At 47.0% G+C, this 27,886-nt stretch overlaps 1 non-coding gene and 1 pseudogene across 1 annotated transcript; both read left to right on the top strand.

Moving 5' to 3' along the window:
- Positions 1-18,612: 18,612 nt before the first annotated feature.
- On the top strand, positions 18,613-18,716 carry LOC112918727 (small nucleolar RNA U13). The gene has a single exon (XR_003234758.1). It is a non-coding gene; the product is annotated as a small nucleolar RNA U13 (small nucleolar RNA).
- An 8,139-nt stretch (positions 18,717-26,855) lies between these two features.
- On the top strand, positions 26,856-26,948 carry LOC112918710 (U2 spliceosomal RNA; annotated as a pseudogene).
- The last annotated feature ends 938 nt before the right edge of the window (positions 26,949-27,886 follow it).

Raw genomic sequence — 27,886 nt, 5'->3', positions numbered from 1 at the left:
TGCACAGCACATGTGTCTGAACCCAGTTAAGGCCTCCCGATAAAGTTTTAAGGTTTGGGGGTGCTGGGATCCACTCATCTGGCTGCTGCCCATGACAAACCTCATATGTAAGCTCCCTTTGCTTATTAAAACTGTCCCTTCTGACCTGGAGCCCATCTCTCCCTCTGTGTCCAGAGGCCAGTTTTGGATTTCACCTGGGAAGCTCCTGAGCAGCTTACAAACCAACAAAGAGTCATTTGCTTTTTTTAACTGATCCCACACAAGACTTAGTCCAACCAGAGATCTAATGATGTACTAAACTATCGTTTGGCGATTATATGTTATTTCAATTATCCATGAGATTTCTGTCCACTCAGATCAGGCAATTGTATTGGTCAGAAAAGGCTGTACAAAGAGCCCCCAAATCTCAGAAGCTTCAATCAACATGGAGCCCAATATGAATGTTCTGGGTCTCACGGTCCTCCTCCAAGGGATGACTCAAGGATCCTTCTGCTGTGTGACACTTCATCGTCAACGCTTGAGGGGCAGAAGACCAGGGAAGACACCTGGACAGCCCCCCCTGCCTTTGTTAGCAGTGACACATGCAGCTCATATGCATTCACCAAGTCACACAGCCCCATAGTGACACAGGGTCTAGCATGGGGTCTGGGAGATGGAAGCTGTGGTTGGCAGCCTCCCCCAGCAACAGCTCTCACAAGGGGAGCCTGAGGGTTCCTGCCACAGCAGCAGGCCACAGGCCATAGGAAAATATACCCCCAACACCTTCATATCACCTGCCTCTGAGGCCCTCTTGGAAGAAACAAGTGCACTACAAAGTCCAGGGCATGGCCCTGTGTGTTCCCCTGGGGCTGTACCGTGTGGTGGCCCAGCTTACGAGCACTAGTAGGGTGTTTCAGGTGCCTCCAGTTTCCCTTGTCACCAGCTTCACTCTTCCTGGCTCTTCTCTCTAAGGCCCTGGCAAGTGATAGTGCCCTGATGGGGCCCTGCTGGCTGCCCAGCATCCCTCACTCAGTATCCTATCCTAGGCTCTACTTCCTATTCGAATGTATCCTACTACCCAGGCCTATCAGCCCCAAGAGAGCTCCCTTTGGTAAATTATCTCTCTCTCTCTCTCTCTCTCTCTCTCTCTCTCCTTTCTCAACTTGGCTCATAATTGGGTGCCAGGAAGAGAGCAGTCCTCCTAGATCTACTCTTGGTCATAAAGGACAGACCATGGTATTGTAAGGACAAGCTATGATTCTCAGTTCCCAAGAGGAGGGCCACCCGGGGAAGCATCAGGTCGGTCAGGTGGCAGAGACAGGGGACTGGGGGCAAAAGCCTTTATTGTGATTTTCCCACAGGGATGGATGGGCAAGACTGGGTAAGCAGGCTTAACACTGGCTCCTTTGAATAGTTTCAGGGGACTCTGGGGCACAGTCTGTCCCTAGTTGTCTGGTACCCAGCCCTGGGGTGATTAATTAGGATGAGGGGAGAAGTGGCCCAGGTGTGAGAGCCCGATAGATAAAGGAAATGGTTGGGGTGTGGGCTCTGGATTGGGTTGGTGTGTATTTGAAAAGCATGCGCAAGGGCAAGCTGTTGACTGTCTCTAGGAATTGGCTCACCCTCTAGGGGCAGCAAGGCCCCTCAGATCAAAGCATCAGAAAATAAAAGTTGTGATTAATATACTTTCTCCAACTCATAAGCTAGTTGATGCATTTCAGTGGATGACAGTCCCGTCTAGTGGCAAAGGCACATCTGGAGATAATAACTTGCCTTATGATCAATCAATTGATCATTTGCATGGACCCCTCCCTCTCCTTCAACCCACATCCAGTCTACCACCCAGTCCAACTGGCTCTAGCTTCAAAACAGCTCTGACCTACTTCTGAGCCAGGCCCCACCGTGCCCTGCCTGAACTACTATTGCAACAGTCCTCTCACTCCTCCTCCCACTCAGCCCCTCTGTAATCTGTTGTCCACAGGGCAGCCAGAGAGGGCATTTTGCTATTGTTTTGTTTGGTCTGTTTGTGGTTTAAAGTGTTCTTTCTCCATGTTGTTTCTTTTGCAGTTTAAAGCATTCTTTTGTAAAATTTTTAATAGCCATTTTCAAGCACACACAAAACAAAAGAACACATGATATCCCCCAGCCCCAGCTAGTCACCTGGCTTTAGTACTTATCAACTCCTGGCCAGTCTTGTAACTATACCCCAACCCTTCTCCCCTCTCCTCACACTACTTTACAGCAGAGGGTCTTTATAAACAAATCAGATCAAGTCACCTCCACATTTCAAAACCTCCCACGGCTTCCCAAGGTATCCACAGGGACAGTCTGCACCTACCGTGGCACCGAAAGCCCTGCTAACCACTCTGGTGACATTTCCTCACTCTGCTCCAGCCACCATGGCCCTTCTGCTCTCTGGACTCACCAGAGCATATCCTACCTCCGGGCCTTCACTCCTGCCATTCTGCTCCCTGGCACAGCCTACTGTCCTACGTCTACACGTGGCCCGCTCCACTCTGGCATTCACATCTCAACTCAGGCTCCCCATCCTCTCCGAAAGATCATCCCAACAGGCCATCCCTGGTAGCCCCCCACCTCTAACTAGACAGTCTCCACCAAAACACTCTGCAATTAGTTCACTCATTTCAAAAAATTTGCTTGTCCTAAAATCAAAGCTTCAGGAAAGCAGAACCCTTATCTGTGTGTTCAGTGCTATTTCCCCATAAAGTGACTAGTGTATAATAAGTACCAACCACTTGTCAAGTAAAAGCAAACAAAAAAAGAAGGAAAATGAAAAGCATTAACTTCACAGCAGTTTTTTAAATTAAACTTTTCTGGTGCATTTATAATGAAATTAATGGTTTAATTAAACCTCACTTGTTAGGAAAAATATATGTGTACAAATATATTTGCCGGGAATGGGGTGGGGGGAACAAAACCTCTTACAGTGCAAAGACACCTGCATCTGTGAAAGATCCTAAATGAGCTGAGTTCTGATTCTGCAAAAAGAGAAAGAAAAGTCTGGGATGAAATGACTATTTTAGTCCTTAGAAGTAGCTTGGGCTTGGGGCACCTGCGCGGCTCAGTGGTTGAGCAACTGCCTTCGGCTCAGATCATGATCCTGGGATCCTGGGATCGAGTCCCACATTGGGCTCCCTGCAGGGAGCCTGCTTCTTCCTCTGCCTCTCTCTGTGTCTCTCATGAATAAATAAATAAAATCTTAAAAAAAAAAAAAAAAAAAGATGTAGCCCGGGCTCCAGCTAACATGAGAATGGGGAAGGGGAGGGCTTCACTGAGATGAGAATCCAGGACTCTCCTGCTCTTAATGCCATGCCACGCCAGAGGGGAAAAAAAAGCCTCTAAAGAGTCAAGAATAATGAATTCTGAAATAAGAAATAAAAGAAATTTAGTTCGTTTAAGAAAAGCCTCCATTGAAGGTCTTTGAGTATTTAGGGTCCTATTTGATGGAACTCAGATTCTAAGGTGAAATCACATTGTGCTTCTCAGGATTGCATAACGTGTTTTAAAACAAATATATAAAATATAATTTTAAAACATAATTATTACTATTTATTTATTTATTTATTTATTTGAGAGAGAGCAAGTGAGAGTACAAGGAGACGAGGGGCAGAGGGAGAGGGAGAGGAAGAAGCAGGCTCCTGGCTGAGCAGCGAGCCTGAAGCAGGGCTGGATCCCAGGACCCCGTGATCATGACCTGAGCTGAAGGCACACACTCAGCTGACTGAGCCACCCAGGTGCCCCTGAAAACATAATTTTTATAAATCAGTGAAAACTCATTCCAAAAAAAAAAAAAATTCTCCTTTCTCCCCAGTCCTCCACCCCCACACACTGCTGTCTACACAGCCCCTACCTACCCTCAGCCACTACCTTTCATCTAACCTGCCTTTAGAACTGGCTTTAGAACTGAGACTCTGGCTTTTCATCTGCCTGTAGAAATATTTGTGTGGAACTGGTCAGTGTTTCCAATTGTGAGTACGTATGGTGTTACACAAAAAAATGTGTAGGGGAAAAGTTTCATATTGATTACATTTGTATTCATGTGACGCTTTCAAACTCGCTAGACAGGAATCCCTTCTCAGAACAAGGGACACACCCCAGAACCATGCACTGTAAGCTTAGAGACCCGGCTAATGGAAAGCGGGCGGCACCTCACAGCAGCGGGGCCTCCCCTTCCTCCTCCAGCTCCCTCCAGCTTTCCAGACAGCCTGGCGGGCTGACAGTGTACCCTCAGCCTTCTCCCACACGTCCCTCGTCTCTGAGGAAAACAACAGCATTATTAATTCAGGCACTGGTAGGAATGTGCAGGGGCTGGGGCAGGCTCCTAGCACAGGAGCACTTTGAAGATAGAGCACTGAGGCAGCCGGGGGAGCTGAAAGGCTCTTAGCCCAGCAAGAAACCCCTCCCCCCCCCAAAAAAAAACAAAAAAACTCATCTGGTTTCTTTAACTCCATGGCTGGCCTCAGGCCTCCTACCTCAAGGCCTAATGCGGCTGGGCTGGTCACTGTGGGTTCTGTGAATGGCCGAAGTCTGATGACTTCATAGATATAGATATGCCCCCTCATTCTGAGCACTTTTCTGTGTGCCAGCAAAAACCCTTTCCATGATTGACTCACTTAAACCTCAAATATCTCTGTGGGGTAGGATTAATAGGGTTTTCTACTCTGTTGAGGAAACTAAGTCACAAAGAGGTAGGAAACCTACTGAGATCACACCACGAGTCAGAAGAGGAGCTGGGAATGTACCAAAGCCATTTGACACCAGTGTCTAGCTTCTTGACCACTGGCGGATCCAGAGCCAGAGCCAGGACAGATAGGGATAAAAAAACAAAACAAAACAAAACAAAACAAAACAAACAAAAAAAAAAAACACAGATCCACACTACCTGGGCTCAAATCCCACCTCTGGGGCTCTTTGGCTGTGTGATTTTAGCAGGTTGCTAAACCTTCTCTGTGCATCGGGTGCTTTAAGTTTAAATTGAGAGTAATAATAGGACCTATCGCATGGATTGCATGTGGATTGAATCAGTTACTACGCGCGAGTGTTTCATGGTGGCCTGGTATATAATAAGTGCGGTGTGTCTGTTCCAAGTCCTACAATGCCACTTCCTATTCCTGCATAAACCTGTATTGCTGGCTCCTTTCTCCACCTGCTAACGGCAGACATCTAATCCCCTGCAATCCCAAGTCAATTATTTTGGGAAGGAGGACCTTCTGGAAGAGGCCATAGAAGATACCACTTCCTAGATACCTTCTGTTTCTTGCCATCAGGACACTGTTCGGTGACACTCACTTCCAAAGCCAACTACTTCGAAGGTGCCTAAAGCCCTGCCCCCAGAGCTAGTGGGCCCCGTGGTCTCCTGAGATAATGTGGGGCCCTCCCCCACCCCTGCCAGATGGGCAACTGGGCCCCAGCACTCCTGGGCGAGCCAGTTCTGCTCTCTGAGCCCTCATTGTGCCAGAGCCATATGGGGCCAAGCCGGGCAGCCTGCCTTCAGGGCCTTGCCGAGCACTTAAGGGAATTGGCTTCCTATTTTTTTCTCACAGAATCCATGAGCTCATGGGAGGCTGGGCTGAGGGTCAGATCTGACCAGAAATTAATATTAAGTCCTCTCCAAAAGCTGTCATTATCCCTCCCCTTCCCGCCTTCCCCCTCCCCCAGCCCTCCAGTCCCCACACCACCCCCATCTCCCTCAAGTCAGGGGTTCTCAAGGAGATTTAAAAGGCCTCTGGGATGCCTGGGAGGTCTGCAGTCTGAAACTGAATGTGTGCGCCGGCATTTCCTGGGAAGACTTCCACGGTTATTAGCATGTTCTCCAAAGGGGTTTACGATCCCCCAAATGTCAGGGACCCTAGCTTCCATAGGACAGGCCAATCTATTGGGTTGGGCTCTCCAAGAAAGGCCCTAAGCTGGAGTTGGGCATGCAGGCAGTAGCTGAGAAACTCCAGCGGGAGAGATGGGGGCGGGGTGGGGTGGGGGTGGGGGAAGCAGAATATGGGGGGCAGGCAGGCAGGAGAGAACCTAACCAGAAGCTGCCCACTGGGATTCTGGAGTAGAGGAGTCCTGTGCTGGGCAGAAGCGCTGGAGCCCTGGACCACAGCGATGCTCTCATATTGGCCTGGGCAGCCTTGAGAAGTTTAGGGCCTGGTCTGAAAGCTGAGGCACACTCTGAAGGAGCTAACAGCTGGAGGCTCTCTGCAGGTCACGCTCACTGTAAATGGGGCTTGAGCTATTTGTGGAAGGGGGTCTGGGTGGTGCATCTCTGCACCCACTAGGTGCCCTGGGCAGCCACTGCACACAGTCCTTGGCTGGTCCACCTTGCAGTCCAATCAGACCTACCCAGGCAGATCCAAATCCTACAAGCGGCCCCGCCGAAGCCAGGCCAGGGGCCCCTCATCCTTGACCTATACATAGGAGCCCCAGAGACCTGGGCCCTGAACTTGACCTGAGGAGGAGAGCTAGGGAGATGCCGGGCAGGAGAAGCAAGCTGTAGAGGGAATGGATTGTATGCTTGACGGTTGTTTAAAAATTGGAATACGTTTTCTCGTGGAAATCCTATTAGGAACGGTTTCTGGGTTTATTTGCAAAAACCTATCAAATTCACAGCGATGCTGAAGGGTCACCCTGAGGTCGGAGACCGGAAGACCCCCATCCCGAGCTGCTCTGAGCAGCGGTGCCTCAGCGGCGGACAAGGAACATCTGCCAGCATCGGGGCGCAGACGCAGTCGGGGGGACCCCGGCTGGCAGGGGCGTCCCGGGACCGCCGCGGCGAGGGGGGCGGCGGCGGCGGCGCACGGAGGGTCGTGGCCCACGGGGACCCCAGGTGCGGAGGGGCCTGCGGCGAAGGCGCGCCGCCCGAGCGGGGAGGCTGGGCCGCCCCGTTCCTCCCCGGGCCTCCGGCCGGCCCTCAGCCCAGGCCCACCTTCCATCGCCCTCCGGGAACGGCGCCCCGTAACCTCCGGGCTTCTCCTCCCCGAGCGCCCGCAGCGCCAGAGCGCGCCCGGCGGGGGCGGGGAGCGGGGAACGTTCTGGAAGCGGCCACTAGAGGGCGCGTCCGCCCTTCCCTACCCCCGGAGCGGGCGCCGGAGAGGGCGCGGGGAGGCCCGCTCTGCTCCTCGCCTTGCCCCCGCTGAGAAGGCTGCGCCCCAGGTGCCCTCCTCCAGGGCGAGCTCCAGGCTGCTGTTAAAGGGAACGGCTTGCTTATCCTGTAATGGAAGGCGCTTGCACAAGGCACCACTTAAACACGCCTGATGTGATCAGAGTGGGAAAGCATCTGCAGGATAGAATATAGAGTTGTTACCGTTTAGAAACATCAGACCAGCCCCCGGGGTCTCTGGTGTGTGTAGACTGGTCCTGGGGTGGGCCTCAGGTTTGCCTGTGTGCTGTCCCCTCTCGGACAGGCTGAAGGCTGGGGCTTGCCCAGGTGTGGTGCCCACGGACTCCAGACACCGCGGGTAGTCTGGCTTCATACTAATTTTTCTCACTGGCCCCACGTGGACACTTATTAATCCAGACGCTGGTTACAATGTGGGAGTTGAAGAAACAAGGCCACTGGTGGTATTTTCGATCCTGTCTACCTTACCTGTCGGGCAGATTCTGGAAGGTGCCATTGTCTGGACCAAAGTAGGTCCACACTGAATAAGTATGTTCCGGGTGTGGGGTGTTCAGAAGCCGGTGACACACCAAGAAAAAGGGACCTGAAATCTTAAGCACGATCCACTGTTGTGAATTCTGAACTGCTGGAGGGGATGCTCAGACCCAGGGTGCTGTCCATAATACAGAGAGCTACCTCCGAAAGGCCCTCAGGAAAAATGCCCATCTCTCCTTGGTTCCAGAAATAGTGATATCCTAAGCAGTGGATCTGCTTTAATTTCAACACTCATATGTTTCCCCTTTTCCTTTCTTCCTGGTCCCAGCTTGTAACTCTTTGAAAGGAAGCATACCTACTTGCACCCTCAACTTTGTGTATTTCCTCACCCCACTCCTGGCTCCTTGTTAGGTCTCCACTCTTCCCTCTGCTTTCTCTCTTGCTCTGGTTTTCAGCGTGTATTAAGCTTATATTTTGTTTCTTCTTTGTCAACCGCCTTAAATCCTTCATGGATTTAAGCAAACTGCAAATAAAACAGACATCAGATACATTCCTTTTGTGGCACAGCATTAGGCAAAAGGGCTCATGGATATTTGGTACCTGTGACCCTATGCAGAAAAGGAGGATTTTAAAGTTCTGTGCCAGACTGCCTGAGTGGTGACATTTGCCAATACTATCTACTCCCTGTCACCCTTAATTTTGCTTAATCTGTGATTTGGACACCTCCAAGCTGTGTCTTCTAGACTCTTCTCTTTTGTATGTGATATACAAAGCCTTCTTTTTCGGATTTTCTAATTTCATAAAGGGTATTCTAACTTCTCATGTAAGCCACAGATATTTTTAAAATTTTTTTTAAAATTTTAAATCGGTTTACAAATTTAAACCTTTTTTCTCTCAGAAGACTTAAGTACTGCAAACCAGCAATATCATTTCACCAAACTTGCTGGCACCTTTGAAACATATGAAGAAACAAAGAAGAAGTCATGGCGGGTTGACTCGGAAACTCAGATATCCCCAAAGCAATATACTCTTTTGGTGCCGTTGCTATTACAAGTAGTGATACATTATCTGAAGGCCTCAATTTAGGAATCTCAAAGATTTCACCCCAAATCAGAACACTGTTATGTGCTCAACACTATTTGTTAAATGAATAAAGAAGTTAACACAACACAACCAGGCCGCTAGGGAAGAATGGGTGAATTGCCTAGGTCGGGCCTTGGTGGTTCCGTTACTTGGATCCTCAAGTGGGATTGACCAACTTTCAAAGATGTGAGGATTTGCGGAACTGCTGTTGCTGTGGTTTTCTCACGGAGGAAGGGACCGGGCCGGAAAAGGCTGATCCCTGGAAAAGGCAGCTCTGAAGGAGAAAGACTTGTGGAAAAGGAAAGCTTTGGGGAAATGCCTGGAATGTCATTTTTTTTTTTTTAAATAAAATGACTCCTTTCCTTCTCTGCACCCCCGCCTTGCCTCCCTCAAGTATTAGCAACTTGCCACATGAATGCCAGCAATGAAACCCCAACACCCTCATCACACAGCCCCTTCTTTCCAAGCTTATTTCTGAATGTTTGTCCTGAGAGGTTTTTTTTTTTTTTATTTTAAATTTTTACTTATTTATTTATTTAGGTTTTTCGTTTCTGAGGATTTTATGTCACTGGCCAGGCCTAAAAGTTTAAAAGAACAAAGAGGGTAATTAGTCTGCGGGTTTGGGCTGTGTAAACAACTGATTTCTCTAATTCAGGTCAAAGGCCGGACTTAGCAAGAACACACATTTTCATGGAAAAATGCATTTTCTATTAGGAAATTTCACCAGTGGTATTTTTTTTTTCAACCCCACGGATGTGTCTCATTCTCTCTGGCTCCTGTTTCTTTTTCTTTTGCTTTGACTCCTTTTTTTAGGACTTTGAAACACACCAGTGTTGTGGGGCCAGGCTTTACAAGAAGCAGACAGTGTTTGGTAAGGGGGCCTCTCGGCAAGCTGGAAACATTTACTTTCCTAACCAGCTTCCCTCCCTGCCAAGGAATCAACGAGCCTGGGGAAATGCTTTCCCTACTATGTTTACAAAGCACTAAATTTTCAAAGTCATTAATTCCCTTCATAAAGAAAGGGCCTAATGCAGTTGTCTATTACTCACTGAGATAGCAGTTACAACCCTGAAAGATCCAGAGAGCAATAAGGAGCCTAAATTGAAGTGGCTGTGGGGTGAAGGCACAACAAAATCGGTCCTCTTTTTTCGCTGTCAGATTTCTCCAGCAGTGAAGGGAAATATTTTGAATATCTCAATCGCTACCTCACACATTTGTTTATTTTGTTTTCCTTTTCAGAACATTGGGAAGTGTGTAGACACAGACCCATTCTTCCTCCATGTGTGTGTTTTTCAAAGGAAAGCTTCTTTGTCCAGAAGGGTCAGGATAACTGTGTCCAGTGAGGAAGCACCCAGTGTAGGGGGGGGGGCAGGATCTCAGCCCCCAGAGGCCAGCGCCAGGGCTGAGGGGCTGGCTGGTGTGCCAGGAGGTCCAGTGCTCAAATGACTCCTTGGAATCCAGGCTTCCGGGGAGCCTGTTAACACTTTCAGGGCCTTAACCCTGCAGTGACCCCCCCCCCCCAGCCTCCCACCCCTGCTTGTCTACCTCTGGGCAAGCCCAGGTCACCTAGTCTAGGCTCTGGGGAAAGGAGAGGGGACACTGTTCCTGGTCAGGGCACAGCTCCCTGCCCTGCCCTGTTCCCGGGGCCTTAGAGGGGCCCCCCACAACTCCACAATGGAGTCCAGTGAAGACTCCTATTGGCCTCAGTGTAGATTTGTTTTCTAGAGAATGCACCAAGACTCCAAATGGCTATAAGGAGTGTCCCTGTGGCCAGCAGAGAATCCAAAGGGAGCAGTGTTGGCAGGGAAAGCAGCCGTTTTCAAAATATGGCCCGCAGACCTCTGGCATCAAAATCACCCACAAAGCTTGTTAAAAATGCAGACTCTCCCCCACCACCCCTGCCACCAGCACTGCCCCCTACAGACTCAGAATTTCTCCGGAGGGGGAGGGGATGGCAGGGAGGACCAGGGCTCCCTTCAGGCCCCTGAGATTTGCAGCCCTCCTGGCCTCTCCTGATGGTCCCAGAAGACTCTCCCTCCAGGTGCGGGAGCTGCTGGGCTCCCATGGGAGGGGACACTGCCTGGAGGCAGCAGGGGACCCCCAAGGCACCGTTCCCCCACGGAGAGGCCGGCAGACTGTGCCCACCAGCCTCCCGGACTCTGACACCTTCTTGCGTGCATCGGCGTTTTCACCTCAGTGCTCCTGGGTAGAATCCAAGAGAGAATTAGTCTCTCGCTTGGGAGCGTGGATTTCAGTTACCCTGGAGATGGCTTTCGTCCCCCTGGCTGCCTGTCTGGCATGCGGGTCTGGCCCTATCCTTTTCACATTCCTAGAGAGACACTGCATGAGCCATACTCGGTGGAAGAAATTTACAGACAGGCAAGGGATCAGGGCTGCCTTTAGGGAAAGGAATTCCCCGCCTCTGACTATCACAAGAAGCCAGGGCATGTGGGCCACTGGAGCCCACTTCCTCAGGGAGCCTTTCAAAGATACTGGGAAAGATCTTTTGTGCAGGTTTGCCTCTGTGTCATGCCTTTAGAGACAAGGAGCCAAGAGCTAGACCCTGGCCATGCCTTTGATGGCTGTGTGACCTTGAGTACATCACTGTCTGTCTCTGAGCCACAGAAGGTCTTATCTGTAAAACAGAAAAAAAATTATAGTCATAATGTTCCTGCAACATCAGTGACATGAAAGCTCATACCAGGTGCTTAGCCTGTGCTTAATCATATCTATCCCCTGACCCCGACTTCCTGCCTGTCCCTAGCATTCTTACTATGTGGCCACACCAGGGACTTAGGTGTGGACCTGGACGCTCAGAGAAATGGGACCAGGAAACCATTCTGACTGCCTAAGATTGACAAGTGATCTGTCATGCTTGATATTCCTGAGTTTGAGTGAAGATCATCATTGTTAGTTTCTGAAAGCAACAGCTTGCCCAACCTGATGACGATGAGACCTCCCATCAAGACGTATGCTCCACCAAGTTAGGGATGGGTGATGCCAAAGCTATCTTGCTTCTGGGACTTTCTTCTGAGCCCCACCATGCTGGAGTGACTCTGAGAGTGGTAAATATTTAAGCACCTGTCTTGTAGAACTGTCGTGGATCTGGACACATCAAGAGCCATGAAGCAACAAATCGACACCTGCCTAAGTGTCCCAGCTTTGAGTGATGCCGCTATGGGGCTACCAGCAGCTGATAGATAGCAGAATTCTGTGGCCTATTCATTGTCTTGGAAACAAATTCTTGAATTGGGAGAAATAGAAAGTAACTGAAATTAAAGCTCTCCTTGGACAGTGTTTCTCAGTGAAAGGAATTGGCACATTTCTTGTGTGCCTATTAAGCTCCAGGCATGAGGCTAGAAACTTTACATATATTGAACCTTTTAAACCTTACAACAGCCACCAAAGGGACTATTATTGTCACCAAGAAGCAGAGGCTCAGAGAGGTTAAATTATCTCCTCAGAGTTTTACAGCTACTCGGTGTCAGAATGAGGGGATGGAGGCAGGGATGGGAAGTGTGATTATGGCGAAAGGGGACCAGTGACACTCTATTGAACCCTGAAAACTTGCCAGGAGTAGCATGCTCTCAGACTCTCAGAGACTGGGTATCTGCTTCACTGAGGTCGATGCTAACCCACTTCCTGATGCTTCATGGATGCCCACTGGGTCAATCAGCTCTTTCTTATCTCTTAAGACTCAAGGGAATGGAAAGACATCAGAGACAAAGCAAACAGATGCAGGATTAAGATGGTATGCCACCTGCAGTGAACAGAGCCCAGGAATCCACATTATGAGAGGGAGCCCACTCCACCTTCATCTTCGACCCCCTCCCATTTGCACTCTCCCTCTGCTTCTCACTCAGAACTCCAGGTCCACCAACCACAGCAGGCCCTTCCACCCTCTGTTCCCTGGATCGTTCCCTACATTTACATCCAGCAGCTCCTTCTTAACACCTCCCCAGACTCCACCAGAAGACTGGCACCACCTGCTCGTTCTCACCTGGGCCCTACTCTTTCTGTGCGGCATCATAATTGTACGTTCATACATTTTGCCCTTGTGTGAACAGTGAGCTCTTCAGAGGCTGGATCTCCCATTCCCATTTGTGGCCTGCCCTGGGATGTTGTCCATGGCTTGGCACATGGAAGGCATGCTGCAAATACTAACTGGTAGACTGAATGAATGGAGAGGGGCCTGGGAATAGAAACTTTGTGTCTCCGATACATATTCTAGGACAGGAGCATCTATCTGGTCTCATTGCAACCTGAGTGCAGTACATTCTCATTCAGAGATCGTCAGCTTGACAGCAAACAAGGCTTCACTGCCTCATGGAGGGCTCCTAAGGAATAACCAGTAACTAAACAATGATCGAATGCTCACAAGATCATAGAAAAATGAGAATAAGAGGGCCTCAAGAATTCAAAGACAATAAACAACACTGGAAAACTGTATTTTTAAATTTCCAAGCAAGCAGTTTAGTAGATACCAGGACAATTCATTTCACTTTTGTAAGAATCACTTCAACAACTCAAAAGTGTTCATTGAGCACCTCCCAAGTGCTTGATGCTATGGGGGAGAAATTATTAAGATCTTTTCCATACAAAGTGCTTTATGGTCCTCAGCACATTTCACAGAATTGCTTCTATCTTTCTCAGTGTCTTCACTAGGTAGGCCGAATGATGGCTGGGGAAGATGCCCAGGCTCTAAACCCTGGAACCTGTGAATATGTGACTTCACAAGGTAAAAGGGACTTTGCAGATGTGATTGGGGGAAATGGTCCAGAGATGGGGAGATAATCCTGCTTATCTGGGTGGACTCAGCGTCATCATCAGGGTCCTTATAAGGGAGAAAGAGAACGGCCAGAGTCTATCGTAGGTGAGACAAGGGAAGCAAATGGTTGGGGCCATGTGGCCAGGAGCCAAAGAATTTGGGCAGCCTCCAGAAGCTGACAAAGTAAGGATTCTCTCCCAGAACATCCAGAAGGAATGCAGCCCCACTGACACCTCGATTTTAGACTTTTAGATTTGTGGTCATTTATTACTGACACATAGGGAAATTAATACACACATCGTTACAGTGGAGATAGTGGTCGTCCTTATTTCGTGGGCTGTGCTGCTAGGTAACAGGTGAAGAAGGTCCAGAACAGTTCCAGGTGCATGGATGTTTTGTTAGTTGTCATTATCACAGAATTATTATTTTATTGCTATTTATTTGGAGGCAGGAGAGGCAGGCCAATGGGTGAGTGTGGAGAGCAGCCACAGAAACCCAGAAGGTGAGGATAGCAGGCGAGGCACAGAAAGTCATGCAGGGCCTTGTGAGCTAGTCCCAGTCAACACTTTATTCCGAGGGTATCTGAGGAGCCTGCTAAAGGGTCTTTTTAAAAAAAAAAAAAAAAAAAGATTTTATTTATTTATTCATGAGAGACACAGAGACAGAGAGAGACAGAGACAGAGAGGCAGAGACACAGGTAGAGGGAGAAGCAGGCTCAATGCAGGGAACCCGATGTGGGACTCGATCGTGGAACTGCAGGATCATGCCCTGAGCCAAAGGCAGACACTCAATCACTGAGCCACCCAGGCATCCCAAGGGTCTTTGAGTAATAGAATGAAATCAGTTATCTTAGAACTACTAATAGATCTATGAAGCTGGGACTTACCTCGATGACTCCAGTGTGGTACATGGTCTATTGCTATTTGTTGAACTGAATTGAGATTTGTAGGATCGCTTGGGAAGAATGGCGAAATCTGGCTTCTCATCTAAATCCTACTTGCTCAGGGTGCCTGGGTGGTTCAGTGGTTGAGCATTTGCCTTCGGCTCAGGTCGCAATTGTGCGTTGGGCTCCCTGTGGGAAGCCTGCTTCTCCCTCTGCCTAGGTCTCTGCTTCTCTCTGTGTCTCTTATGAATAAATAAATAAAAATCATAAATAAATAAATAAATAAATAAATAAATAAATAAATCCTACTTGCTTATTCCTCGTTGGAGGCGGAAGCTAATAGTTGCCTACCTCCACAAAGACCATGAGCCCTAATATTTGCAGAAGGTTAAAAAGTCATCCCAGATTGAAATTTGCTCATTGTCTTTGACCTTTCCTGGTATATATTAAATGTTTTGCTAAGTGCAGATTGAAATGACACTTTTTAGCTCCTATTTTATATCTGAGTATTGACTATTTATAACTGAGTGCAACTGAGTATTGACTCAGTTATAAAACAGGAGCCAAAAATATGATTTCAGTGCCAGATTCTGATGGTAAGAAGCAAAGTCTTCTCTGGCTTCTAAGCCTTCACACAGTAGGACTGCTGCCCGCACCATCCCTGCATGCTGGGAGTTGCTGAATGGAATGGGTAGCTTGGCTGCCAAAACATGCCAAATATTGTGCACCAGAAATAATAATAACAACACGAGGGTAGAATGCTAAGAAACTATTAGCACATATAATAGCAAACACAGCTAGGGCGAAGTGAAGAGACACTGATTCAGATAAGCAAATGATGGTGGAGACACGCTAGCCTGGGGAACTACTGGAGCGGAGACTCAAGTTCAGACAGAACCTTCCAGCCACTTTTGCTACAAGCTCCTCTCAACATGTTAGCTACTTTCTCATCAACAGATAGTGGATTCTTTTTTCTCCAGGAGGTGGGGACGACCACCAGCAGCTTCCAGGCTCTTCTCCCCATTCCCAATAAGGAACACCTCTCTGCCACCAACTGTCATTCTGATAAATCTCAGGGATGGACTGTCTCCAATGTCCTCCCATCAAGGGGACTGGGGCCAGGGAGGCAAAGTCACAAAAAGGGATGACAGTCCCCTTGTGGTCCATGTGGCTGGAGTCAGGCAAAAGGTAGTGTCATCACAGAAGGGCTTGCATAGCAAGAACAATAGTAAGGAACCATCCCCGGCTAAACACAAACTTTAGGATCTCACAGCAGCTTGTGGTGAAGTTTGGCCTGGGAACATTCTCTTATCTTTCCAGGTCATCCTGTCTGGCTTCTGATTATGTGCCTCTGATTCCTGCCAGCCAAGAGACCTCACTTATCTGTTCGCCTCTTGGAGTTGGTCTGGGCTGTCTCTCCACACATCTCCTCCACAATGGGTCTTCTGAAGTTCCTGATGTCTATAGTTAAAAGTTCAACGTTTCCATTAAGTTAACATTATTTCAGGCAGCAATGACAGAGACATTATAAAGACCTAACATTCTTGTCAAAGATTCGTGAGAACCTACAGCTTCAAAATGTAAGGCAGCAGTGAAATCAGATTAGGTTGGATTTGACTGTTCATCAGAAGTGGTCAGACTCTTCTCCTAATGACTATGAATCTGACATCAGTGGCAAAAGCTCAATGACCAATCAAGTCATTGGTCATTGTTCTCACAGATGATTGAACCTTAGCTGAGGACTATCTCACTTGTTGAGAAAAAGGCCTCACCAGGGTAAAATGTTGACTTTATTTAGGGATGGTACAATTTTATCTGTACCTGCTGTATTCCACTATTGATACTACCACCCTGCCCTGCTGGTTACAATTGTTTTAAATCCTCTGGCACCACTGATTGATCCCTAATTGACCCCAGATGCCCGAGCATCAGGAGCTAGCCCTAACTTGCTTGTCACTGGCCCCCACAGCCAGCACTGGCTTTCTGTGCCTGTGTCATCTGCTGTGTGCCACTGAGCTCAGCCTGGAAGGCTACTCCTCTGTGAGTCAGCCAAGCCCACAGCCAAGCTCCCCAAGGAAACTCAGCAAACAATAGAATCTGCCTGTAGCTAAAATCTGTATTTTTTTCCTTATGTGAAGCTAGTTAGAACAGAAGCCTTAATTTTCTGGTTATTTGGCCAATAGAAATCCCATCAGTCCTTGATTATCAGATAGCTGGCAGTTATTGCCTGGGCTAGTTATAACTTAAAGAAATGTTTGGGGTGCCTGGCTGGCTCTGCCTGGTAGAGCATCCAACTCTCCACCTCAAGGTCATGAGTTCAGGCTCCACATTGGGTGTGGGGCCTACAAAGAAAAGGAAGGAAGGAAGGAAGGAAGGAAGGAAGGAAGGAAGGAGAAAGAAGGAAAGGAAAGGAAAGGAAAGGAAAGGAAAGGAAAGAAAGAAAGAAAGAAAGAAAGAAAGAAAGAAAGAAAGAAAAAGAAAGAAAGAAGAAGAAGAAGAAGAAGAAGAAGAAGAAAGAAAGAAAGAAAGAAAGAAAGAAAGAAAGAAAGGAAGGAAGGAAGGGAGGTACCTGGATGCCTCAGTGGTTGAGCTTCTACCTTTGGGTCAGGTCATGATCCTGGGGTTCTGGGATTGAGTCCCAAATCGGGCTCCTCGCAGGGAGCCTGCTTCTCCCTCTGCCTGTGTCTCTGCTTCTTTCTGTGTGTCTCTTTTAAAAGAAAGAAAGAAATGTTGAAAGTAGATTCACTGCACTCAGAGATAAACTCTATCTCTTTGTCTTCGGGATACACCCTGAGCCTTAGCCAGCTGGCTTTGAAAGTGTCACATGCATGAATGAGTGCCTGGCTGAGCAGAGCTCCCTCACCTCCCCCGCCCCTGATGATAGGTGGCTCCAGGTGTCATCCTGAAGCAGGGAGAAAAATAGTGAGTTAATGCATTGAGAACTGACCCCTGCATGCGAGAGCACACCAGCTGGGTCTGTCGGAGCAGGCTGGGGCTTCAGGAAGTCACATTAGGTATCAGACTTCAAGCAGCACTGGTTTGGAGGTGCATTGGCAGCCTGGAGGAGAATGCATTTAAACCCCACTCTAAAACAACAGAGCCTTGAGGCCAGTGGTTTATTGGGTGTTTCCAGTAAAGATGCAGAGCCCAAAGCCTCCCCAAGGAATCCCTAGCACAGTAACACAGCACACATGTATCTGGCCACATTTGCAGTTTTAAGCACTTAGGATATCCAGAGAAGGGGCCTGTGTGCCTTTCCAAGCATCATGCTGGCCTGCCTCTGAAATCAAAGCTGTTTGGTCGGATTCAGAGAGCAGAGGGAGTGGTGCTGAGCCAGGAGAAGCATTAACGGCTTGGGACGAAATAGCTCCATGACTGCAGACAAAAGTATGCTTTTTCTTAAACCACGAACCTGGAATGTTCCTTCTGATGATGATTACAGGCCAAATCAACACTCGAGTGATGGAAACCAGGCCCACACTTTGCTCATGGTGTCCAGGCTGGGACAGCTGTGGCCTAATGAGATCCAGAAGCCCTACCGTGCTCATTGGCAGGTCCTCATGGGAGGGGGCACCCAGGAGCTGTTCTGAAGGGCTCCTTGCCCAGCTTGGGGGGCTCAGCAGGTGTGCACCAGAGCCAACCCTGTCCCACACATTGACCCCTTGCTGGGGTGACAGGAAGGGGCCGTGGGGTCAGAGCATTGGGACAGAGCTATTCCCAGATCTACTCCCCAGCTCAAGCCATGACCTATCTGCCTCCAGATCTCTCATTATCACACTAACTACATCTGAAAATGCAGGTAAAGTTTGCTCTCTTTGCACTTGGTGGAAATGATGTTACTATTTGATACATAATGAAGCCCCACGATAATGCACTCACAATAGCATAAGATCGGATGAATATACCAGTGAAGGGGACTGGCCCCTGCCCCCGGTCATTCAACCTACCCCATCATAACACAAGGCCACATTTTATGGGACTGAATTCTAGGGGACCTACTTAGGAATTTGCTATATTTGTTTAGTAACCCAAATCCACATAGAGATATGCCAAGCATGCAGAAGCCCCCTCCCACCTGCTGCCAGGGCCACTTTGGTAAGAGAAAGCCCTGGTGAGATGCTGCTGTCAAGGACATCTATACCTTAAGGAGCGGGCATTTTCAATGCCCGTGGGTCACTGTCATCTCTCAGTGCCCTCCCCCAGGTGGAGGCTCAACAGTTAAAGGGGCGCACGTGGTCCTGGTAATGATGTTAGTCCCTCAGAGAGCTGAAGGGTAGAAAGGTGGCTTAACAGATCCTTTTGTAGTTCATAAACAAGATGATCGCGTGTTCACACCATCATGTGACATGTGCCTCCCTCAAACCTTGTTATGACCTCAGCACATTACCCGTCTGATGTGAACTCGGAGGGGGAAAAAAAGGTGGCTTAACAGAGAAGTAAGGGCAAAATCTTTGCTCTGGCCCGCACAGGATAGCAGATCCAGACTTGTGCTTGTTAATAAGCTGCCTCCTCACACAGCTCTGGGGAAGGAAATTTGGCTGATAATTAATTCTCCACCCTTCTGGATAGTATGTGAGGAGGCAAAGGCACCAGACCAGCTGTTCCTTCCAGTGTTATCTTTCCTATCACCATTATTGGAGCCACTGGTCCTGAGAGATGAAGCATTCTTGAGAGGTTGGAGACCTACACATCACTAATCTTGCTTTGTGTCGTTGTCAATGACATTCTCAAGTGTCAAGGAGCTACGATTCCTGAACAAGAAAGAAAAGTGCCTTCTCCATGTTTCAGACAGAAGATGACCTTGCAGAGGAGACATCCAACCATGGAGGGGGATAAGAGGAAGCTACTGGTTTTCCACATTTAAAATTGTTCAGGCTTTCTGTAAAAGAAATCATGGTACAATTTAGACTTGCCTACACTCTTGGAGGAAGTTTGCTTCACTCTCTGGAGTCCTGGTCTCTTTAAAGGGGCAGAACTCTCCAGATGTGACTACAAGGCTGTTATGGTCCTCTTGGGGGCACCCCACAATCAGACAAGTCAATAAACCCATCTCTTCCTCACAAACAGAATCCTGTGCACTTCTCCCTGCCCTCTGGCTTCAACCACAGGAAGTCCATTCCAGAATATACTAGACTGTTCCAGAATTTCCCTGTTCCAGAATTTCCTGAGAATTCTGGAATGCCTGGACTCTCCTACCAAGCCTACCCAGCTCTCTGCTCTAGAACCCTTGCAGACTTTAGAATCTCCCACCCACAGGTTCTTTCCCCTACGTGGACTAGAGTTCAGAGACTGCTTGTACTTCATGTCTATTACCTCACCACTCCAATTTTTTTTTTTTTTTTTTTTTTTTTTTTTTTGCTACTCAGTATGTTCTTACTATACTGCATTTACTTTTTCTCTAATTTTTAATCACAGTCCACAGTGGATGTGTGAGAGGCCGGAGGGCCCCCACCTCCAGACTTGTCCGCAATTGGCAGTAACTATAGGACCTCCCTGACCAGAGGTGGTTATATGCTCTTCCTTTGGGTCCGCAGCCTTCAATATAAAAGCTCAATACACTTTTTCACATTATATGGTGACCGTTTGATATTCCTTCGCTCTAGAAAATGACATCACTTACTGAGCACCTCCTCCATGACAGTGTTAAAAATAATTATTTCCATTTCCTTAAGATAAGTATTCTATAGATGAGGAAACTAACATTCAAAACAATGAAGTAACTTCTCCAAGATCACACAGAGAAATATTGAGCAGAGAAATCAAGGTTCAATCAGTCAAGCCTTGTTCCAAAGCCAACCTTCTTTCTGTAGCCTCCCTGCCAGTCAACATCCTATAAACCTGAGGTCTGGGCTCAGACTTTCCTCTCTGTCCTGGAGGTGGACACTGGGACTGAGAGGTTTCATGGGATGTGGTACTTTTAGTGTTAAAGCTAGGCCAGATGGCCATCTATAGGGAGTGTGGACACCCGGACCATAAGGTGGGCCTCAGGTGTAGAGGGCAGATGCCAGGGGAAACAGAGCCAAGGAGAATGCCCACTATGTGCAAAGACGCCCCTGCAGGGCTGATGCTGCAATAACAAGTCTTCCAACTTCAGAGGATTACAGCTTTAGTCTCCAAACCAGAACACAATTGTGATCATTTGGAGGGTGGAGATGGGTTAATATGCCAAACATTAGAGAAATATCCCCCAATTTTTCTTCCGTTTATGTGAATTCAGGGAAGCTAAAACTGGATACAAGTTTTGAAAATATTCATGGATCCATTGGACTCACCCACCTCAAATGTCATCTCTGAGAAGGCTTCCAGGTCCACATGCCTCCAGGATATGACCCAAGGTCCTTAGGTGCTCCTGATCCAATGCCTACCAAAAGCTCCCATACCATCGACCCCCCCGACACACACAGACACCACATGACCTCGTCAAAGCATTTTGCTGTTTCATGCCACATTTCTATACATGCAATGGCCATGGCTAAGATCCAATCTTTCTTTCCATAGCCTTCCAGACTACCTCATCCCTGCCTGGGTCACATGGCACTGTCCCTTTTTGTTGTACATCCATGTTCATCTCACCCTCCAGGCTGGCACACAAGGATCAGTGACTGTGTCTTATTCCCAGGGTTCCCAGTATCCACCACAGTGTTTGGCAGATGATCAATAAATGCTTGTTTCAATGAAATGGACACAGAGCTGCACAGGGCACACTGGTAATGAAGCTTCCCAGCTTGAAAGGCACTCTGCTCCAGGTTGCAGCCACCCGAAATTCCAGGTTTATATAAACACTAAGCTTACCGTCAGCTTCTAACCAAGGCTACTCAGTCCCACTGCTGTGGAGGCCACCTCTTGGTTGCCATGGGAACTAGCCACTCACAAAACCTCTGCCCACCTGCCCTCCCCCCCAGAACTCCACCCACACTCCCTGCTGCAGAGCCCTCTTAGATGCTACCAGGAGAACTGCCCAGGTGCCAGAGCCTCCCTCCAGCTACCCTCCCCTTAGAGTTGCCTTGAGCCAGAAGACGGGGGCGGGGTTTTAGCGGTGATCCATGTACAGACGCTTTTATGGAGAAATGCACTCGAAGTTGCAAAGCGACCAGCAGTAAGTGATTTATTGGAACACAACCTGTGAGATAAAGTATCTTTGCTCTTTGCAGCTGGTTTGAGAAGGGTGAGAACCAAGAAGCAGGCAGATTGGAAAATGGAAGAGGGATCAGATCTCCTTTATCCCCAGAGTGGGTGGAAAGTCTGATGGCGGGGAAAAGGGAGCCAGGGAATGTCAGACCTGCCAGAGGTGGGTCCCAGCAGAGATGTTATCAATTGTACTTGGAAGGCAATCAGTGCAGGGTGGACACCTTTTGTAGATGAGGCAACTGAGGCTCAAAGAAGTTAAATGAATGCATGTTCATTTCTTCTTCCCCAGGCACACGCTGCCCGGCCTCCCTTGCAGAGGAGTGGCCATGCAGCTATCCAAGGGATCTGAGAGAAGGTGATATGGGCTTGGTCAAATCTCCCATGCACGCCTCCAGGCTCTAGTCCTCTTATGCCTGGCTGGACTGACGATGAGCCCTGGGCAAACTTAGAAGTGACCAGTGATCTGATGAAGATGGCAAAGCCTCTGACAGACCAAGTCCCCAAATGAATATGCAGGGTGGGTTGCCCCACAAATCTTTATACCTACCTGGAAGTATTACTTGGACAAAAAAAAAAAACTTCTAGTGACTATACATGGTGAGTTCTGTTTGTTACAAGTAGCCTTCCCTTACAGCACAGTCCTGTCTGGCTTTCAGCTTCCCTGTACCAAATGTCACAGGTCAGGACTAGTTCCAAGGCAACCAGTGGCACCCAAGATATATAGGCTCAGCTGGACAAGCTCAGAAATCCTGGGATCAGAAATGTTTTATTCATTGTAACAGCTATTTCCTATGTTCTGGAGGACTTCCAAGAAACTGGCTTCAAGACAGAACATGAGTTGTCCATATGACATGTTCCCAGGGAGATAATGGATTTGCTTCCTGATGTCTGGTACTTAAAAGATGTTCTTTAAGTACCTATGAGACGGATGGATGGATGGATGGAAAATAGCTTCTACTATAGGGGAAGGAAAGAATGTCCTTACATAGCCATGGAGTCTATTTGAGATACAGAAAGGTAGGTAAAGAGAGAGAGCTGTTCACTTCAGCAACAATACCCATTTGCAGTCTAGCTGGGTTGAGGGAGGTGGGTGACCGGAGATGGACAGGCCCAAGGAGACAGCAGATGTGTTAGTGGCCCCTACTGTGGGTGATGCTGCCCACCCATCCCCAACAAGAGTTAGGGTTGCCACTTTAGCAAATAAAAACACAAGATGCCCAGTTAAATTTGGATTTCAAACAACTAATATCTGCCCATATGAAGCTTGGGATATACTGATACTAAAAAATTATCCATTTTTCTAAAATCTTAAATTCAAATTTAACTGTGTGTCCTGTAATTTGATCTGGCAACCCTAAAGTAGGCTACCCAAGAAGTGATCTTGTATGGACAAATGGAGGAGACAAGCTGATGTGGCCTGATCAAAGACCATTATTACTTCAGGGACTTAGTCTTATTGTCAGGGTTTTTTGCCTCTTGTGAATAACCAGAAAGTAGAAGACCTGTAGCAACTTCATTTGGCCTCTTTCTGCATTCTGGAAAGTATTCTAAGTATAGAAAATGATAAGTCTATAAATAGTGGTGTAAATTAGAACAGAAAAAAAAAAAAAAAAAACTTTGGCCTTCAGTCCACAAGATCCAGAAAAGAAATCTTCCAAGCCAAAGACTGTTTATTAAATGTGAAACATACAGCCTCATTCATAACAGAATTTATGGAATGGGAGCACAAGGGGCCTTTCTGTTTTTAACCTTTAGAAGAAGTCTCAGTGTTTCTTCAAGATTCTTAAAACAAACATCATTCACATGTAGTTACTACTGTCACTGTCAAAAAGCTGATATTTAATAAATAGTCCATTGTCAGCACAGAATTCTCCATTGGTCTTTGTTGAGACACTCTTGTTCTCCCCCTTTAGATTCCACACAATTTTAGCTTATCTTAATATTCCTAAGAGCCATGGAAGAAAGTTCTAGAAGTAAAGGGGATATAGCCTCACCTTTCCCCCATCCCCACACACTGATCACATTACAAGGTTACAGTTAAAACCTCCTTGGAGAGAAAAAAGGCAAGAGGGCTGAGAGGGTGAGCCAATCACCATCCTGGGCCGGGAGGATTGGTCAGAGATATCTGGTACCACATCCTGGCCGGTGTGATGATGCCTCACGTTAGTGACAAGATTCAGAGCTGCATCTAAGCATCACGTTGTGGCAGAAACTCTATCATAATCACCCCCATTGGCCATGTGTTTTACTTGTCACTGTCCTCCACTGGTGTCCCTATTTTAAGGCTTGCCTCTCTGCAGGCCATTCTCAACACAGCAGCAGTCAGAGAGATCTTTGTAAAATGTCATTCTCCCATTTTAAACCTTCCAATGATTCCCCAGCCTTCTAAATATATATATATATCTCCAAACCCCTTAGTGTGGTCTACAATGCACATGACTTGACCCCTCTGACCTCACTCTCTTCTACTCTCCCCAACGACATTCACCCCATGCTACAACACTGGCTGCCTTCTGCTCCTCAAACACACCAAGCCTGATCCCTGCTTAGGGTTCTGCATGAACTGGTAACTGTGCTTGAAAAATTCTTGCCCTGGGTGTCTGGCTGGCTGCTGCTTTTTGTCATTCAGGTAACAGCTTAAAATTACCTTGGAAAGCAGCTTTTCTAGATCAGGAGACCTATAGCAATTCCCTCCCCTACGCTTCCCCATCTCTTCAACCCTATTTTATTTTTATCATCACACTTAGCACTAGCTCATAATTTTTCATTTATTTGCTTATTATCTGTATCCTCAAAATAGAATGTAAATTCCAGGAAGACAGAGACCCTATTTGTCCTATTCAACCCAAGTCCCCAGTACCTAGTATGGCATGTAGTATGCAGTAGGCAGGCTGTCAATATATGTATCTTGCAGAAACTTTCAAAGCATCATCATATTGCCAGGCACCAAATCCTTATGAAGACAGCATCATGGAGAAATCCTCATGAAGATAGCATATATACAGACTAATAATACTAGCAAATATTTATCCAGAGCTTACCACATGCCTAAGCACTTTACATGTATAATTAATTCTCCTAATCCTCACAGTAGCTCTAGGAATTCTGTTATATATTATCCCATTTAACAGACAAAAGGCCTGGAGCACAGGTGGGGAAAGTAACTTGCCCACGACCACACCAGAACTAAGGAGTTGCCTGGATATACCCAGGCAACTCCTTAGCTATAAGCTACCCAACTCCAAGCTATAAGCACTGTTCACCAATCTGTGTTGCTAACCCCAAATAAAGCCCAAATCCTGGGACTTAAATGGGAACGAGTCCAAGCTAGTTTCTGGAAGATAGTCCCTGTGAGGCTTTTGGTTGTCTATGTTGGTTTGTTTTATACCGTTTGTAGAGTTCTGGTCATATGTTAGGAGGAAAGAAAACCAACCATGATTCGGCAAGAATTATGAGAGCCAAAGACAGAAAAGGAGGGAGGCCAGTGAAGACCTCAATAAACCACTGTCTTCTGTGTCTATCCATCCGTTCATCTGTCAGTTACTCCCTTCCATGTTTTGAGCGCCTATCTGCTGCCAGGAACTATTCTAAGCACGTTTGTCCATCACGAGGCAGTAAGAACTATAGAGGCATAGAAGCAAGGTAGAGGAATATAGAGTGCCGAGGATAGAATGCTGCTTCATAGGCTTCATGCTGGGGGGGGGGGGGGCAGTGGGGACAGTAAGCATAAAGGCCCTAAGGCTTGGGCATAGGCCTGGTATATCCTGATGATAAACAGGGAATGGGTCTGAGACAGAGAGAGTAGTGAGGAGGAATGAGGTCAGAGGAGAAGAGAGAGGCCTTATAGGTGTGGTAAGGTATTTGGATTTCACTCAGTCTATGAGAAGCCATGGTTTGACTTAACAAGTGTAAAGAGTCGATTTGGCTCCTCAGAGACCATGGGGGCACCAGTAGAAACCGGAATACCAATGATGGCGATGGCTCTGCGCCCTAATAGACAACGTCTGAAGATATTTTTGGTTGTCACAACTTGAGGTGGAAGGAGAGGGTGCAAGTGGCATCCAGTGAGTGGAAGCCAGTAATGCTGCTGACCATTCTATGGGGCATACAAAGCTCCTGCAGGAGAATTACCCAGCCCAGAATGTCATTAGTGCTGAGGTTGAGAAATCCCAAATTAGGAGATTACTACAATAATCTAGGCAAGAGATTTACTCATTAAATGGATACTAAGCACCTATCATGCACCAAGCAGTGTACCGGGAACGGAAGATACCAAAATAAACAAAACAGACAAGGTCTGTGCCCTCACAGAGCTCATGTTGCAGCGATGGTGGAAGTTCAGAACAGGGTGGAGAGAGAGGGTAGGATGATGAGGATGGCTGGATTTTTAAATGTCTGTTGAAGGCAAAACCGACAGAGTTTGCTCAGAACTGGATGTGCAGAGAAAAGAGTCAGATTTGACCCCAACGCTTTGTCCATTCAATTAGTACAGAGTTGCCATGTATTGAGATGAAGACCCCTGGAGGAGAAAGTGGTTTGGAGTATGGAGCAATCAGGGGTTCTGTTTGGATATATTGAGTAGACATGAGGGCAACTGGATATTTTAGTCTGGAGATTGAAAAAAAAAAGGCATTAAGGTAAAAAAAATTAGAGACAAAATCTTAGAAATTGGCAAATGTAAGGAATATTCAGGGATTCGGTTTAAATGTAAGAACACATCCAAGAGATCCTCACACCAAGCCTGAGCTCTCCACCAGGGGGAAGCCAGGGAGGAACTGGCAACAGAGAATGAGTTAGGAAGATAGCAGCCATGCGGAATCTTGTTGGAAGCCAAATGAAGAAAATGTTCCAGGCAAAGAGAGTGGTCAAACCATGCTAGGTAAGTGCTCCCATGTAAGGAAGAAAAGGCTAAATACCACTCATCCCCACTTCTAACACTCTAAATGTTCTAGTGAGGCCAGCACGAAACTTGGTCCACCCATCGCTGCCTTAGCTGTGCAGTTTCTCCAGGATAATTACTGAGCATGTATCCTGACTGATAAATTAACCTGGAAGTTGTATAAGATACAAAAATGATCAATACATAGTTTCTGTTCTCCTGAAGCTTTCTCCTACTAGGGAAAATACAACACATCCACAAAAGCTTCTGTCACATTGAAAGAAGGAATTAATCCCTCGGTATTTGTTGGGTATCTACTAAACTCATGGCACTCTCCTTGTGGTTAAAAATATACAAGAGAAATGTAAGACAAAGGCTTTTGCCTCATGGAATTTACAGTACAGTCGAGGAGATAGGGATAAATATAAATGAAATATTTTGAGAAGAAATCAAGGTAAACCATTATAGTGTAAAGTGGGAATACCCTGGGTATTTGAAGGAGGAAACCATTCATATTATAAGGCTCTCAATTGCTTCTCGGTCTTTTGGCTAAGATCAAGTGTAGGATCTGTTCATATTATAAGGCTCTCTTCCTGAGCTCCAGCCTGAAATGCTTCCCTTTTGCCGTAGTTCACATATGTGTGGGAGATGGGGAGGGGGGCACAGAAGTTAGGGATCAGGCAAGATGTTAATAAATCAGCATCTGACCATGACCACCTCTGAGAAAGTGGCCACAAAGCACACTGGCCACCTGCTGCCAGTCAGAGGAGACTTCTCCTAGATGTTCAGCCTCATGATTAAGCATCTGCTAGGACTGGTGGTGGAGGTAGAATTAGGGCCAACATGGAGCTGAGATATCTTGATGTCTCTTCCCATTCATTAGCTCCTAGCTGTTATTTCCCCCAGAAGTAACCAGATAAAAGAGTTTTTACATTTGAAATGTTGAGGCTTTGGAAAAATCAATTTCCACACCATTTTCTCCCTCAGTCTGATATAGTAACCCAAAATGCTTCTCAATTTTGCATACCCAAACATTACAGTGGAAAGTTCATGAATTTCTGCATAATATAACCAAATCCTCATATTATACTGAGCAAAGCTTCGATGCTCACAGGAACTCTTTGTGTAAGGGGCAGATGAGCCTCAAAGGACAATCAGGCATTTGCCTGTTTTAGCCTAATTTCTGGAGTATGGGCTGGGCAGTAAAGTAGTGGCTTGCTGGGCATGTGTAAGTAGAATATGTTGCAAGTGATTGCGAAATTTCTATGCCTCTTTCTGTACAAATTTCAAACAATGTTTAAGATAAATGTGTATGACTCAAGTAGAGAAGGGATAAGAGAAACCATATATTCTCTTTTTGTGCTAATTCCTGAAATACTATTTCATTACAACTCAAGATAGCTCAGAAGGAAGATGGAAGAACAAATTATTTCAAGACAATATCTACTTCCTCTATCTCCCCTCCTCTTCTTTCTCAAGTCAGTTTGCCTTAGCAACAGTAAGATATTTCAATTATCTGTTCTGTCAACACCACACCAGAGCCAAAGGAAACATGATCAT

The sequence above is a fragment of the Vulpes vulpes genome, chromosome 9 (genome assembly GCF_048418805.1).
Source record: "Vulpes vulpes isolate BD-2025 chromosome 9, VulVul3, whole genome shotgun sequence".
Classification (NCBI taxonomy): domain Eukaryota; kingdom Metazoa; phylum Chordata; class Mammalia; order Carnivora; family Canidae; genus Vulpes; species Vulpes vulpes.
The sequence above is the reverse complement of the archived record's forward strand: the minus strand, read 5'-3'. Positions and strand labels throughout refer to the sequence as shown.